Source organism: Vicugna pacos, chromosome 36 (genome assembly GCF_048564905.1).
Source record: "Vicugna pacos chromosome 36, VicPac4, whole genome shotgun sequence".
Classification (NCBI taxonomy): Eukaryota; Metazoa; Chordata; class Mammalia; order Artiodactyla; family Camelidae; genus Vicugna; species Vicugna pacos.
In genome coordinates this window covers 5,938,111-5,948,938 of record NC_133022.1, presented here as the reverse complement: position 1 = coordinate 5,948,938, position 10,828 = coordinate 5,938,111, and the positions used below count along the sequence as shown (strand labels likewise).

General features: G+C 59.6%; 1 long non-coding RNA gene across 1 annotated transcript; it reads right to left on the bottom strand.

The window, feature by feature from the left end:
* Nucleotides 1-790: 790 nt before the first annotated feature.
* LOC140691624 (uncharacterized) lies at nucleotides 791-2,584 on the bottom strand. Its single transcript, XR_012067372.1, has 3 exons — nucleotides 2,510-2,584; nucleotides 1,237-1,311; nucleotides 791-953 (listed from the first exon to the last, which is right to left on the bottom strand). It is a non-coding gene; the product is annotated as an uncharacterized lncRNA (long non-coding RNA).
* Between the last annotated feature and the right edge of the window lie 8,244 nt (nucleotides 2,585-10,828).

Below are 10,828 nucleotides of genomic sequence, written 5' to 3'. Positions count from 1 at the left end.
ACTTTAGCCACACAAAATATTCTGAAAAAAACAAGCTAAATTTCACTTTCTCTGATATCCAGAGATTTCTTTCATCCAGATCTAGGACTTTCAGAAACCCAAGAGAACAATCATTTGTATATGACGTTGTGAACTGAGGGCTTTCTGGAGGCAGTGGGTTCTGACGGGGATATGTGCATGGCTGCACTGAGTCCCCTGCACACACACGTGGCTCTGAGTGGACCTCACGTTGCATTCAGAAAGCCTGCCTGGACTGCCCTCCCAGCTGGGAGTGACCTTCCAGCTCCAACAAACCCTCGCTGGACAACTCAATTTCTTTCTTCCCTTTCACACCATCCTATTCACTCCTGTGTGGCTCACATGTCCCTCTTTTGCACTTTGGGGCTTTGTATTGGCACGTCTGTTATGGTGATGACAAGCTGTCTGTTGTGAATGTCTCTCTCCCTCAACCCTCGAAGGAACACCCTGAGACCCCAAAAGTTAGTGGTGTGCTTCATCCCAAAAAATGTACATCACATGGTCCAAGCCGGAGGCACATATGCCAAACAGGGACTTAAAACTCATTTGATATTCTGTCAAAAGTCTCTTGTACTATACAAGAGACACCTGCTTCCCAGGATAGGATGGGGAAATGACAAAGCCCATCAAATGTGTGTGCTAGGAAACTACATGAACATTATAATGTCCCAAGATAGGTTTCCTCAGGCAACGCAAGGCCCTGGAGTGCCATCTCCCCTTCAGAAAAGACTCAACAATGGAAAAGGACAACATGCTCTCATCTTACCAAGTGGAGAAACTGGTGGCTCTGCCTATGCCTGAGGACCCAGAGGCCACGAGGGTGGTCCAGGTGGAGGTGGCGAATAGCCCATGAAGGGTGATGTTGGGCCACTCATACAGGGGGAAACATGAGCTGGCCCTGAGTAAGAACGGGGCGCTTTGCCATCCACAGTGCCCTGTGGAACAGAAGAGAGATCTGCTGAATGACAGACAAAAGGATAAACACAGACAAAACCAGAAACATAATGCAGCACCTGTCATCACCTGTCACCCTCACCTCCACCAGGTGGCCAGACAGAAGAGCACTACCACATGCTCCACCCAGCCTGGGTCGACAGAAGGACACAGGGATACGACACGGAGGCTGCACGTCACCAACAAATTCTGTAAGTTCATGCAGCCAAGGGTCCTAACCGATAAAAAACTCATAGAGGTCCCAGCAAATTGACTAATATTCACCTTATGAAAACGAAACTTCTCCATGGAGAACAAAATTTTAAGGAATCTTCCAAAGCTCCAACGACACATAATGTTCTGCAGAACAAGAACACAGAGAAACAAAGAATGTTAAAACACATTCTCCACACGTGCAGAGTCACACCTGGGTTACTGCTCTGCCTGCAGCACCCTGCCAGGCCCTTTCTGCCCCCTCCTCATGTAGGGCCCTCCACCACCCTGCAGGGGCTGCCCCTGGGTGCAAAGAGCCCTGGGGAGCTTAGCAGCCTGGAGTCCTATGGGGGAGCTGCTCAAGTGATCCTGAGGAGATAAGGCTGTCCTTAGGAGGTACTCAGGATCCGCTACAATCACCGCTATCCCCAGGGATGTCTGGGTTTTAACTGTGCTACGAAGCACACACTACATGTGTCCTTTGGGAAATTGAAGAGGAAAGTCTTGATTCCACAACTGACACCAAAGGGACCCTACTAGCCCATGCGAAAAATCCCACGGCATCTCATGCTGAATCAGAAGATCAGCTCTGACAGCTCCCAGGGCAGGACCAACTCGGTGCAGGGTGGGGAGCACAATGGGAGGATGCTGCCGAGTGTTGCAATTGCCCTGCAGGGAAGTACGCCTCTTCACTGTGTGCTATTTCCCTTCAAGCCTCTACATCCTACTACAAAAGCAACAATTCTGAGAGTCAGGATTTTCTACCCAGAGTACAACTGGAGGCAGCGGGCCAGGCACATTTCCCTCCGGAGAAAAGACAGAGGTGGGTTGTGACATTTACCCCACCCTGGAAGACTCAAAGCTGCACAAAGCCCACGGAACAAAGCTGGAGGGAGACCTCTGCACTTTCCCAGTCATGAGGACTTGAACGGCCATGCAAAACAGTAGAATCACCTGGACTGAGCCGGGAAACCAAAGAAGGACAACAGGAATCTCGATAACTTAAACAGCAACAATCAGAAAAGAAAGTGTTAGGGAAGAAACAGAAAAGCGAGGAGACATAAGTGTGGAGCAAGGGCTCAAACTGAAGACCCACATTCGACAAACAGACAAAGTCTACGATACACAGCATGTAAGAACTCTGATGCTTTCTGAAGGCTCCATCGAAAGTGATAGGGCTGAGGGGAGAAGACCACTGTGCCCGTGGGCAACAGTTTGAAATTCTAATGACACAAAACACTTGTCTAAAAACACATGTCTACAGAAGAGGATAATACAAAGGCAAGGGAAACAAAAACAACACATTCCCTAGAGAGACATCGAACGTTATGAACACTCAATTTACCTGAGCCTCCACATCGGAATCAGGTGTCAGGAAGGGGCCAGGCCGAAGTTGAGACGTGTCAGGTCCTGCGTGGGCTGAAAACCACAGAAGGGATGGAGGATTAGGCTCGCCTGCGAAGACTTTGCTGAAGCCACACAAAACCTGGTGAGCCTTCCTTCCCCGTATCCCACTCGTCCCCGCATCAGACCGAGTGGGAGACAGGTCTCGTGACCCTGAGGGAGACACCACAGGCCACGGGTTCAGGTGCCTCTTCCATAGCCGGTCAACGGCCGTGGAAGGTCAGGGCTCCACACGCTGCAGACAATGGCAGGGGTGGGCTTCTCTTTCGGGGAGCCCGGAACGTGCTCCCTGTTGAAGCCCCGTGTGCAGAACTGACATGCCTGGCTTCTGTCACAGGCCTCTTACTCCGTAGCACTCTACAAGAGACACCTCCTCCCCAGGGCACGATGGGGGAGGGGAAGACGCGGTCCATCAATTGCGTCCGCTAAGGGACCAGGGGAGCACGGCCGACAGCCCAGTCAGGGTGGCCCATGCCCTGGGAGGGACCTGGAGAGCGATCTGCCCTTCTCCTGCAGTGACGCAAGGAACAAACAGAGGAATGGACGCTTTCATCTTACCAAGTGGAGCATCCGGTACTGGTGAGCGCGGCTGCACAGGGCCCAAGGGGGGCCCAGGTGCTGGTGGCAACACGGGCCGGTCCCTGCAAACGCCGGGACGCTGCAAGGTAACCTGCAGGGCAGAAGGGAGAGCCGTGTCAGGCGACAGAAACGGAGCGACCACCGACAAAAGCCGAAACCCAACGCATCAGCTGTCGGCACCGGGCACCCTCCCCACACCCCGCCGGGTGCCCACCCAGCAGCACAGTGCCCCACGCTCCACCCAGCCCTCTGGGGCCTGCAGCCGGCAGCCCGGGCCGCGCAGCAGGACACGGGGGGACAACAATGGCGCCACACGACGTCGCCGGTGTCTCCAAGTGGACGAAGCCAAGGGTCCTGCCTGCGAGGATGCACACAGAGCTTCCAGCACTCTGACAAAAGCAGCGCCTTCACAACAGGCAGCCCCTTTGGGCAGGACAGCCCTCCTCGCCACCACCCCAGCTCCACGGGAGCTGGCCCGGCGTGGACCAGGAACACGCAGAAGGGACGGACGTGAAAAGCTCGTCCTCCACACGTGCAATCAGAGCCGCACCTGGGTCACCGCTCTGCCTCCAGGACCCTGCCTGGCCCTCTCCTTCCCCCCAAACACGTAATCTCCTCCGACCTGCAGGGGCTTCCCCTGGGCGCAACGTGCACTGGGGAGCTGGGCACCCCGGAGTCCTGCGGGGGAGCTGCCCAAGTGCTCCTGAGGGGACAACGCTGCCCACGGGAGGTAGTCAGGCTCCGCTACAATCACCGCTATCCTCAGGGACGTCTGGGTTTTCAGTGCGCTACGAAGCGCGCACTACTTGTGTCCTTCGGCAAACTCAAGTGGGATGTCTGGATCCCACAACTGACACCAAAAGGACCCTACAGGCCCGTGCGCAAACTCCCGTGACGTGTCGTGCTGACGCCCAGGAGCAGCTCTGACAGCTTCCGGGGCAGGCCCGACCCGACGCAGGGGTGGGGAGCACGACGGGAGGACGTTGCTGTGCGTCACAATTCCCCTGCAGGGAAGTAGGCCTCTTCACAGCGGGCTCTTTCCCTTCAAGCCTCTATTTCTTACTACAAAAGCAACATCTACCCAGAGTACAACTGGACACAGCGGGCCATGCACATCTCCGTCCCGAGAACAGACGGTCACGGGTTCTGACATTTACCCCACACCAAACAGGTAGACTCAAAGCTGCACAAAGCACACAGGACAAAGCTGGAAGGAGGGCTTTGCAGCTTTCTCACTTACGAGCTTTTCAATGGCCATGCTAAACAGGAGAATCACCTGGCCTCAGCAAGGAAACAAGTCAAACGAGTGACGACACAGGACTCTGCCTCAGTGACCCAGGAGCAACCCCAGGTGCAGGTCGGCAGGAAGGAGTCAGCAGAGCCAGGAGAAGCCAGTGTGGAGCGAGGGCTCACCCTCCGCACGCTATCTCGACAAACCCACAGCCAAAGTCTGCGGTCCTCGGCTTCTGAGCACTCCCTCATGGCTTCTGCAGGCACCAGCCAAGGTGACGGGCTCCAGGGACAAGCAGCCCACTGGCCCCTGGGGAGACTGAATTGGAAAGCGAACGACATGCCAGACCCGTCACAGGACACACAGTCTGGAGATGAGGGCGGGAATGGCTTCCAGGAAAACAGGAAGATCACCTTTCCCAGGACGACGTCCAACGGAGCACGGCCACCCCACTTACCTGGGCCTCCGGGGCCGCCGCAGGCGGGCGGGAGCTGCCAGCCAATGCCGGGGCCGGGCCAGGTCCTACGTGGGCTGAAAACCACAGAAGGGATGGAGGATTAGGCTCGCCTGCGAAGACTTTGCTGAAGCCACACAAAACCTGGTGAGCCTTCCTTCCCCGTATCCCACACGTCCCCGCATCAGACCGAGTGGGAGACAGGTCTCGTGACCCTGAGGGAGACACCACAGGCCACGGGTTCAGGTGTCTCTTCCATAGCCGATCAACGGCCGTGGAAGGTCAGGGCTCCACACGCTGCAGACAATGGCAGGGGTGGGCTTCTCCTTCGGGGAGCCCGGAACGTGCTCCCTGTTGAAGCCCCGTGTGCAGAACTGACACGCCTGCCTTCTGTCACAGGCCTCTTACTCCGTAGCACTCTACAAGAGACACCTCCTCCCCAGGGCACGATGGGGGAGGGGAAGACGCGGTCCATCAATTGCGTCCGCTAAGGGACCAGGGGAGCACGGCCGACAGCCCAGTCAGGGTGGCCCATGCCCTGGGAGGGACCTGGAGAGCGATCTGCCCTTCTCCTGCAGTGACGCAAGGAACAAACAGAGGAATGGACGCTTTCATCTTACCAAGTGGAGCATCCGGTACTGGTGAGCGAGGCTGCACAGGGCCCAAGGGGGGCCCAGGTGCTGGTGGCAACACGGGCCGGTCCCTGCAAACGCCGGGACACTGCAAGGTAACCTGCAGGGCAGAAGGGAGAGCCGTGTCAGGCGACAGAAACGGAGCGACCACCGACAAAAGCCGAAAACCAACGCATCAGCTGTCGGCACCGGGCACCCTCCCCACACCCCGCCGGGTGCCCACCCAGCAGCAGAGTGCCCCACGCTCCACCCAGCCCTCTGGGGCCTGCAGCCGGCAGCCCGGGCCGCGCAGCAAGACACGGGGGGACAACAATGGCGCCACACGACGTCGCCGGTGTCTCCAAGTGGACGAAGCCAAGGGTCCTGCCTGCGAGGATGCACACAGAGCTTCCAGCACTCTGACAAAAGCAGCGCCTTCACAACAGGCAGCCCCTTTGGGCAGGACAGCCCTCCTCGCCACCACCCCAGCTCCACGGGAGCTGGCCCGGCGCGGACCAGGAACACGCAGAAGGGACGGACGTGAAAAGCTCGTCCTCCACACGTGCAATCAGAGCCGCACCTGGGTCACCGCTCTGCCTCCAGGACCCTGCCTGGCCCTCTCCTTCCCCCCAAACCAAGTAATCTCCTCCGACCTGCAGGGGCTTCCCCTGGGCGTAACGTGCACTGGGGAGCTGGGCACACCGGAGTCCTGCGGGGGAGCTGCCCAAGTGCTCCTGAGGGGACAACGCTGCCCACGGGAGGTAGTCAGGCTCCGCTACAATCACCGCTATCCTCAGGGACGTCTGGGTTTTCAGTGCGCTACGAAGCGCGCACTACTTGTGTCCTTCGGCAAACTCAAGTGGGATGTCTGGATCCCACAACTGACACCAAAAGGACCCTTCAGGCCCGTGCGCAAACTCCCGCGACGTGTCGTGCTGACGCCCAGGATCAGCTCTGACAGCTTCCGGGGCAGGCCCGACCCGGCGCAGGGGTGGGGAGCACGATGGGAGGACGCTGCTGCGCGTCGCAATTCCCTGCAGGGAAGTAGGCCTCTTCACTTCGGGCTGTTTCCCTTCAAGCCTCTATTTCTTACTACAAAAGCAACATCTACCCAGAGTACAACTGGACGCAGCGGGCCAGGCACATCTCCGTCCCGAGAACAGACGGTCACGGGTTCTGACATTTACCCCACACCAAACAGGTAGACTCAAAGCTGCACAAAGCACACAGGACAAAGCTGGAGGGAGGGCTTTGCCCCTTTCTCAGTTACGAGCATTTCAATGGCCATGCTAAACAGGAGAATCACCTGGCCTCAGCAAGGAAACAAGTCAAAAGAGTGACGACACAGGACTCTGCTTCAGTGACGCAGGAGCAACCCCATGTGCAGGTCGGCAGGAAGGAGTCAGCAGAGCCAGGAGAAGCCAGTGTGGAGCGAGGGCTCTCCCTCCGTACGCTATCTCGACAAACCCACAGCCAAAGTCTGCGGTCCTTGGCTTCTGAGCACTCCCTCATGGCTTCTGCAGGCACCAGCCAAGGTGACGGGCTCCAGGGACAAGCAGCCCACTGGCCCCTGGGGAGACTGAATTGGAAAGCGAACGACATGCCGACCCGTCACAGGAAACACAGTCTGGAGATGAGGGCGGGAATGGCTTCCGGGAAAACAGGAAGCTCACCTTTCCCAGGACGACGTCCAACGGAGCACGGCCACCCCACTTACCTGGGCCTCCGGGGCCGCCGCAGGCGGGCGGGAGCTGCCAGCCAATGCCGGGGCCGGGCCAGGTCCTACGTGGGCTGAAAACCACAGAAGGGATGGAGGATTAGGCTCACCTGCGAAGACTTTGCTGAAGCCACACAAAACCTGGTGAGCCTTCCTTCCCCGTATCCCACTCGTCCCCGCATCAGACCGAGTGGGAGACAGGTCTCGTGACCCTGAGGGAGACACCACAGGCCACGGGTTCAGGTGTCTCTTCCATAGCCGATCAACGGCCGTGGAAGGTCAGGGCTCCACACGCTGCAGACAATGGCAGGGGTGGGCTTCTCCTTCGGGGAGCCCGGAACGTGCTCCCTGTTGAAGCCCCGTGTGCAGAACTGACATGCCTGCCTTCTGTCACAGGCCTCTTACTCCGTAGCACTCTACAAGAGACACCTCCTCCCCAGGGCACGATGGGGGAGGGGAAGACGCGGTCCATCAATTGCGTCCGCTAAGGGACCAGGGGAGCACGGCCGACAGCCCAGTCAGGGTGGCCCATGCCCTGGGAGGGACCTGGAGAGCGATCTGCCCTTCTCCTGCAGTGACGCAAGGAACAAACAGAGGAATGGACGCTTTCATCTTACCAAGTGGAGCATCCGGTACTGGTGAGCGAGGCTGCACAGGGCCCAAGGGGGGCCCAGGTGCTGGTGGCAACACGGGCCGGTCCCTGCAAACGCCGGGACGCTGCAAGGTAACCTGCAGGGCAGAAGGGAGAGCCGTGTCAGGCGACAGAAACGGAGCGACCACTGACAAAAGCCGAAACCCAACGCATCAGCTGTCGGCACCGGGCACCCTCCCCATACCCCGCCGGGTGCCCACCCAGCAGCACAGTGCCCCACGCTCCACCCAGCCCTCTGGGGCCTGCAGCCGGCAGCCCGGGCCGCGCAGCAGGACACGGGGGGACAACAATGGCGCCACACGACGTCGCCGGTGTCTCCAAGTGGACGAAGCCAAGGGTCCTGCCTGCGAGGATGCACACAGAGCTTCCAGCACTCTGACAAAAGCAGCGCCTTCACAACAGGCAGCCCCTTTGGGCAGGACAGCCCTCCTCGCCACCACCCCAGCTCCACGGGAGCTGGCCCGGCGCGGACCAGGAACACGCAGAAGGGACGGACGTGAAAAGCTCGTCCTCCACACGTGCAATCAGAGCCGCACCTGGGTCACCGCTCTGCCTCCAGGACCCTGCCTGGCCCTCTCCTTCCCCCCAAACCAAGTAATCTCCTCCGACCTGCAGGGGCTTCCCCTGGGCGCAACGTGCACTGGGGAGCTGGGCACCCCGGAGTCCTGCGGGGGAGCTGCCCAAGTGCTCCTGAGGGGACAACGCTGCCCACGGGAGGTAGTCAGGCTCCGCTACAATCACCGCTATCCTCAGGGACGTCTGGGTTTTCAGTGCGCTACGAAGCGCGCACTACTTGTGTCCTTCGGCAAACTCAAGTGGGATGTCTGGATCCCACAACTGACACCAAAAGGACCCTTCAGGCCCGTGCGCAAACTCCCGCGACGTGTCGTGCTGACGCCCAGGATCAGCTCTGACAGCTTCCGGGGCAGGCCCGACCCGGCGCAGGGGTGGGGAGCACGATGGGAGGACGCTGCTGCGCGTCGCAATTCCCCTGCAGGGAAGTAGGCCTCTTCACTGCGGGCTCTTTCCCTTCAAGCCTCTATTTCTTACTACAAAAGCAACATCTACCCAGAGTACAACTGGACGCAGCGGGCCAGGCACATCTCCGTCCCGAGAACAGACGGTCACGGGTTCTGACATTTACCCCACACCAAACATGTAGACTCAAAGCTGCACAAAGCACACAGGACAAAGCTGGAGGGAGGGCTTTGCCCCTTTCTCAGTTACGAGCATTTCAATGGCCATGCTAAACAGGAGAATCACCTGGCCTCAGCAAGGAAACAAGTCAAACGAGTGACGACACAGGACTCTGCCTCAGTGACCCAGGAGCAACCCCAGGTGCAGGTCGGCAGGAAGGAGTCAGCAGAGCCAGGAGAAGCCAGTGTGGAGCGAGGGCTCACCCTCCGCACGCTATCTCGACAAACCCACAGCCAAAGTCTGCGGTCCTCGGCTTCTGAGCACTCCCTCATGGCTTCTGCAGGCACCAGCCAAGGTGACGGGCTCCAGGGACAAGCAGCCCACTGGCCCCTGGGGAGACTGAATTGGAAAGCGAACGACATGCCAGACCCGTCACAGGACACACAGTCTGGAGATGAGGGCGGGAATGGCTTCCGGGAAAACAGGAAGCTCACCTTTCCCAGGACGACGTCCAACGGAGCACGGCCACCCCACTTACCTGGGCCTCCGGGGCCGCCGCAGGCGGGCGGGAGCTGCCGGCCAATGCCGGGGCCGGGCCAGGTCCTACGTGGGCTGAAAACCACAGAAGGGATGGAGGATTAGGCTCACCTGCGAAGACTTTGCTGAAGCCACACAAAACCTGGTGAGCCTTCCTTCCCCGTATCCCACACGTCCCCGCATCAGACCGAGTGGGAGACAGGTCTCGTGACCCTGAGGGAGACACCACAGGCCACGGGTTCAGGTGTCTCTTCCATAGCCGATCAACGGCCGTGGAAGGTCAGGGCTCCACACGCTGCAGACAATGGCAGGGGTGGGCTTCTCCTTCGGGGAGCCCGGAACGTGCTCCCTGTTGAAGCCCCGTGTGCAGAACTGACACGCCTGCCTTCTGTCACAGGCCTCTTACTCCGTAGCACTCTACAAGAGACACCTCCTCCCCAGGGCACGATGGGGGAGGGGAAGACGCGGTCCATCAATTGCGTCCGCTAAGGGACCACGGGAGCACGGCCGACAGCCCAGTCAGGGAGGCCCATGCCCTGGGAGGGACCTGGAGAGCGATCTGCCCTTCTCCTGCAGTGACGCAAGGAACAAACAGAGGAATGGACGCTTTCATCTTACCAAGTGGAGCATCCGGTACTGGTGAGCGAGGCTGCACAGGGCCCAAGGGGGGCCCAGGTGCTGGTGGCAACACGGGCCGGTCCCTGCAAACGCCGGGACGCTGCAAGGTAACCTGCAGGGCAGAAGGGAGAGCCGTGTCAGGCGACAGAAACGGAGCGACCACCGACAAAAGCCGAAACCCAACGCATCAGCTGTCGGCACCGGACACCCTCCCCACACCCCGCCGGGTGCCCACCCAGCAGCACAGTGCCCCACGCTCCACCCAGCCCTCTGGGGCCTGCAGCCGGCAGCCCGGGCCGCGCAGCAGGACACGGGGGGACAACAATGGCGCCACACGACGTCGCCGGTGTCTCCAAGTGGACGAAGCCAAGGGTCCTGCCTGCGAGGATGCACACAGAGCTTCCAGCACTCTGACAAAAGCAGCGCCTTCACAACAGGCAGCCCCTTAGGGCAGGACAGCCCTCCTCGCCACCACCCCAGCTCCACGGGAGCTGGCCCGGCGCGGACCAGGAACACGCAGAAGGGACGGACGTGAAAAGCTCGTCCTCCACACGTGCAATCAGAGCCGCACCTGGGTCACCGCTCTGCCTCCAGGACCCTGCCTGGCCCTCTCCTTCCCCCCAAACCAAGTAATCTCCTCCGACCTGCAGGGGCTTCCCCTGGGCGCAACGTGCACTGGGGAGCTGGGCACCCCGGAGTCCTGCGGGGGAGCTGCCCAAGTGCT